We start from the raw sequence: 6,120 nt of genomic DNA, 5'->3' as shown, positions 1-6,120 counted from the left end.
CCATTTTCTTTGCCTCCCATTGATGGCAATGGGAGGTCAGAGACGGAAACGCTTGAAGAAAGGGCTTGACGCTGCTTTTTCCTGTGAGTGTTTTTTTCTCGTGGGAAAAACGCCTCTGCATCCCATTGAAATCAATAAGATTAGTTTTCGGACGTTTTTTGGTGCGGTTTTCGATGCGTTTTCCACTTAAAAAAACGCTCCAAAAAAACTCTGTGTGAACTAGGCCTAATATTTCTCCATATATTACATGTGGCTTTTGCAGCATATTTGGCTGTGCATCCTTTGCATTACAATCTACTGCAGATTGTTACTGCTGCAAGTTTATGCAGTTTTCTAGAACCCTATTTACATTCATACTTTATGTGTCAATTTGACCATGGAAATCTGCAATAAATATGTAACATGTGAACATAGACTTAGGGGCTACACGTGATGTTTCAGGCTACATTTACACACTGCAACCAGGTTACATCACACTTGTCTTCTCTCCCAGATTGTCCTGGAGACTTCCAAACTAGGGAAGATCTTACATGATGTAGCTGCATAAAGGAAGGCACTCTGCTGGGACTATTTGTGAGGGGGAACTCTGCTTGTAGTGGTTATTGGGGGCAGTCTGCTGGCACTAATTATTGGAGGCACTTTGCTGGCAATATGGTTTATTGAGGGGTCTCTGCTGGTAGTGTTGTTTATGAGGGGGCAGTATACTGGCACTGTTTAAGGGACAATACTCTGCTGGCACTGTATGGGGGCACTCTGCTTAGTCTAATGATGGGGTCGCTCGCTGATAACTGAGGCTTCTTAGCTGTCCTTATCGGTGGGGTTTACATAGGAAAGAAATTCTCAAACCACATCTCAAATCTCCCTGTAGTTGATTCTAAAAACAGACAAGTACGGCTCAGAAAAACGGCTGCAAACAAATAACCATTGATGTGAATGGAAATGAACAAAATCTTTTTTGCTTTCTGCGATTATTATTGACATGTTTTATAAGACATGTTGCATCTCGTGTTATACACAGCAGGAGGCAACAGCACACGTCTTATCACACAGGAAGAGGAAATACATCAGAAAGGGAAACGGGAAGAGGAAGAGCAGCCATGTCATACAGGAAATACAGGGAAGTGACATCATCACAGGAGGTAACGTATATCCTGTGTGCGGGGACCCCAGAAACATGATGAGACTGACGTATCAGGGCTGATACATAGTAATGTTATGTTAATGTTATGTTATTATATATCATTACGTGTGTGTTTAGGCTGTGCTTATATATGTTAGTAGGTCGGACCAGAAGGATCGCGTGTTCTGTATAGAAGCTCCAGATAAGAAGAACATGGATCAGCACAACAACACCAGCGCTCCTGGGACTGCGCTCCAACCACACAGCATTTCATCCGGAGGATCGACTGTTCCGTAGTCCAAAACGTCACTTCTCGGGTTCTATTCCTACAATGGAGGAAAAAGTCAATTACATATTTTCAGTAATTATTGTTACAATATCTCCTTTAAGGAAATCTCATGTATGGAATATTTTTTTGTATCACCTTAACTTCTGGTTACACCTGAAATGCCCTATAAGGGTATTTAGATATCATAGAGGGGGGTATCACGCTGGAGACCCTCTCTATGACCCAAATGGAAGCTCTGCGCCACCTCTGTCCAGAGGCTGTGTGTGGTATTGCAGCTTTTCTGTATTGAAATGTATAGGGCTAAGCTGTCCACACACCGCACATCACCTGTGGACAGGTGTGGCTCTGTTTTTGGAAGATATCAGCTCTATTTTTCTAATTATGTACAACCCCTTTAATGAAATAATCTCTTTAGAGGGTTTTCTCCATCTCAGACGTTTATGTGATATCCACCTATGCGCATGCACGCAGCTCTCTCCGTTCTGTACTATGGGAGTTACGCAAATAGTTCAACAGCGCTCAGCTGTTTCCGAAACTTCCATAGAACAGAATAGAGAGAGGGACGTGCGAGGCCTTTCCCAAGTCATTCTCCACCTGGAATCAGCAGCCATTAGACGGGACAGGGATCTGGGAACAAAGCAGGACAGGGTCAGGGAGAGACCTCCGTTTTCCACATAGGTGTGAGTCCCAGAGAAATAGTAAGATGGGAGTACCCCTTTAAATAAAACTTCTTAGTGATGATCCATTTTCTTAAGGTGTTTAATTAAACTATGGACAGTGAGGTCGAAGAACCGGCACCCAAAATATCTATAGTGGTGTGACATGCCTGTTACTAACGCTGTATACAAGCTCCCCCCGTATAACAGACAGGGCCCTCACTGAGACTTTGTAGGGGCTCCTAGAGACAAATATATATTGATGTACAGACATTTTCCCCTCCGTTATTGTGCAGCAAGACCTCCCCACATATAGCAGGCAGGACCCTCACTGACCCCCTGGACAGACACATAGGCCTGAATATATTTATATCTTTATATTTTCCATTATTCACCTGCAGGAAATGTTATTTTTAGAAATGGGGAGAAATACTTGGAATTGTGTTTTTTTAGTTTCTGATGTTATTTTTGTTACTTCTCAGGTATAAGGAGAAAAGTAACCGGCACAGACAAGATGAGACGTGGATGAAGATGTGCGGAGGACTGTACCCCACCGGGAAAGAGCGGGCTGTCACTGGTATTACCATGGGGCAGATTTACTAAGGCCTCATGCACACGACCGTAGTGAGGTGCATTGACCGTGACTTACGGCTTGTACGTCCGCGGAGTGTCACCCACAGCCACCCTCAAATCGCGGGCCGTGCATATGACCGCGTGCATTATTTTCTATGAGCCTGTACCGCAAAACACGACCGTAATAAGACATGTCCGTTGTTTTTGCGGTCCAGGTTCCTGGGCAATGCATGGACCGTGGAAACCAAGGTCGTATGCATGGGCCCATTGAAATGAATGGGGTCGCAATTCACCTGCAGATTTGCGGGTGAATTGCGGCCGCAAAAATAAGTTAGTGTGCATGGGGCCTAAAACTATCTGAGTTTTACACAGTGTAAACTGATACAAGGAAGTCAGAAATTGCGCCAAATTTATCACAGTGGTGCACGATGTATGATAGATTTTGCTAGACATGTTAGATACTTTTCTCTTCCTTATACCACCTCTTGGTTGGCTTAGTTTAAGACACGCCCCTTTATTCTAGGCCACGCCCCTTGTCAAGCACGCCGCAAAATGTGTCTAAAACAATTAATAAATATGGCGCACAACATGTACGCCATAATTCTGGCTCAATTTGAATAGTAAATCTGCCCTACTATAAATGTAATATAAATTTGGGGTTAGTATTCAGGGCATATTCCCTATTTAAAGAATTGATAAGAGTCGGGAATCCTTCAGCTTAGTCCATTCTCTCTACTATCAGTCAGTACAGGGAGTAGTAGTACATATAAAACATTACATTGTCACCATGTCAGCTTTATTCTGCCTGCACTGACAGCACAAAGTCTTCATGGTGACTGCAGGACTGGAAGTCAAGGACCACCTCTATGATGTCCGCGGGACCTAATAGGGATATGGCTCTTTTTCCATTTATTTGTTGTTGTACTGTAATGAGAATATTATTTACATGCAGTATTTATTGCTAGGGGTATTTTTTTTTCTGAAAATTCTATAAAGAGCAAGTGGTGTAGGATTGGTTCAGACTGGTGACATCAAGACACAAATGTGACCTCAAGAATTTGTCAATGAGCTGATAATCCCGGTGCCAATTCTGGCTGCAAGTAATATATAAAGGGGCACACCTACCTCAAGTACTGGCACAGTATAAGGTCATCAGGGTGACTGCAGGACTGGAATTAACGCTCTTTTATGAAAAGTGTGTTTTGCAATGTTCGGCACATGGCAGCTTTGTGTATATAGTAGTATATAGACCCTACTGCACTGATTCTTCATACTATACCCTAATAGAGCATAGTTGACAATATTTGGAATTTCTTTCTAGGGGCACTTCGTTTTCAGATGGATTGAGACAGGACTTGACAGTGCGTACCTTTGACAGAACGTGGTTCATTGGGCATGGCTTGTCATGGGGCAGGGTTAGTGAGAATACACTTTGTGTACCAGATATTCCCTGTATTCTGTCCTCACTATAAAAACATTGCAGTAAGGACAGTATAGAGGGAGGGTATCGCCTGCAGAAGTGATCTAAGTAAGTATGGCACGTGACCACTGTGGCCAGTGATTGACTAGTTCGATCATGTGCCGATACGGGACATCACTGGTCCAGCCTATGTAAACAGGCCGGCAGGGGATTGTGAACCGCCGGCACTGGAGCCGCAGAGAATTAGAAGGTGGGTATTTGCTAAATGGTGCAATTTTCAGTTTGAATTACAATTTTTATAAAGCCTGGAAAACCCCTTTAATACCAAACCCTAAAATGTATTCAGACCCCCGGACAAATCCCCTTTATGTACTTCCCGCTCCTTCAGCAGCTCTGGGTCCCATTCGGCTCCGGACCCCACCTCTGCTGGCTGAGCCAGGAGCTGTTAGTGATATTGGCCTTTACATATTGGAGTAATCCAATAGATAACAGCCAATTTTTTAAATAAAATCCTGCGATGTAGTTTGGGTGGGCACTGCGCCTTTGATTGCATGACACATTTTTCTTGGAGTTCCCCTTTAAAAATTGGTAAGCGTAAGGTAACACAAATACTTCACACGTGGACAGTAAAGTAAAACCCATTTTATTTTGACTGTATTTCTGGACCGGACTGGTCCGGGACTAAACTTGACTGGTCCCTTCGTCAGGTTAAGATCAGATAAAGGGACAAGTCGTGCCAGAAACGCGTATTTAAATAAAATTCTACCATCGCTTGGCGCCCTATCTGTCCCCGTTTTGAAACCTTTGTGTTAACCGCATCTTAGTTGAGCAGATTTACTTGTGAATTTTGTATCTTAGTTGAACATAGAACGCACTATCTACCTACCTGGCAGATAAAGGGTCTTGGTGTGGGTCACGGGGAATATCTTCAAGAGAGCAACTCTTCACTAGGACATTTTATTTATTCTTGTTTCAGAACTGAAGGGAATGTACCGTACAACATCAGCAGGAGGAAGCCCTGGTGTCGAGAACGTCAGCCATGGAAAGGGATGTGCCAGATCAAGGTCTCTACGCTAAAGAGGCAGCAGATATGAACCACTAATGTCCATCTAAGAATGCCGGAACGTCATCCGTCCACACCTCCTCCTTCCCATCCCCCACTGTCCAGAAGGGGTTTTTAAGATCCATCCAATTAAAAGACAACTGTCCAGAAGTCTTTGAAAATGAAGCCTTGTCCATGATTCGCAGGGCTGTGGTGAAGTACAATGGTTTTGGGTGTTTAATGGCAAGTCTCTTCAGATGCCCGGCAATGGACTTCCTCCCCTCGTCCTGTTTGGTAGGGTCTCTGCACTCCCTTTCCTGTAGAACAGCTGCCTCTACAGATTCCCAAGGCCATCCATATTTTTTTCCTGTCTGGCTGATAGCAACACATGTCAATAAAAACATACCTCAATGTATTTATTGTATTTCTAATAAAAATGGATAGACAAATACATAAAAATAATTTGTTTTAATTCCAAAGAACTTTCATAAAATCTATATTATACCTGTGTAATCAATTGTGGACATGGTCACTGATTCATTGAAGTCCAGCAAAGAAATCCCCCAGCCTGAGACATACTGTACTCCGTGTCAGAAGAACAAGAAGCTACAAAAAGAGAGACAACTGTATCCAGTCGATGTTCTTATCAACAAAGAGGTTTAAAAGGTGAGAAGACTAATTGAAATTTTTTTTCAAGGTATTACTCTAGGGAGCGCTCCTGTTATCATCTTTGTCTCACACTGTATTTTCCTAAGGTACTGTATACATTTCACTCATTAATGCCGACCTAGCCAAGTGAGCACACAACAAACTAAGCCTGCGCACCCAAATAGAGTACCAACCATCTACACATCATTCCAATAAAGGAGTTTTGCCTTTGCACAGCGCTCCAAGGGGAGCACAATACAACTTCAATACTGCAAATACCTAACCTGAACGTCACATCTGCACCTTCCTCTTCTCTTTTGAAGATGTTAGTGTACAGAGTAGTAGGGGAATTGACCAGACATGATGTGCTGC

General features: G+C 43.1%; 1 long non-coding RNA gene across 2 annotated transcripts; it reads left to right on the top strand.

Moving 5' to 3' along the window:
- The first annotated feature begins 396 nt into the window (after positions 1–396).
- On the top strand, positions 397–5,542 carry LOC142699063 (uncharacterized). 2 transcript variants are annotated; one of them, XR_012865959.1, is made up of 4 exons: positions 397–1,139; positions 1,279–1,481; positions 2,548–2,642; positions 5,035–5,542. It is a non-coding gene; the product is annotated as an uncharacterized LOC142699063 (long non-coding RNA). The 2 variants fall into 2 exon arrangements; XR_012865958.1 differs by lacking the exon at positions 397–1,139 and having other exon boundaries at positions 1,188–1,481.
- Positions 5,543–6,120: the final 578 nt, after the last annotated feature.

The sequence above is a fragment of the Rhinoderma darwinii genome, unplaced genomic scaffold (assembly GCF_050947455.1).
Source record: "Rhinoderma darwinii isolate aRhiDar2 unplaced genomic scaffold, aRhiDar2.hap1 Scaffold_122, whole genome shotgun sequence".
NCBI lineage: Eukaryota > Metazoa > Chordata > Amphibia > Anura > Rhinodermatidae > Rhinoderma > Rhinoderma darwinii.
The sequence above is the reverse complement of the archived record's forward strand: the minus strand, read 5'-3'. Positions and strand labels throughout refer to the sequence as shown.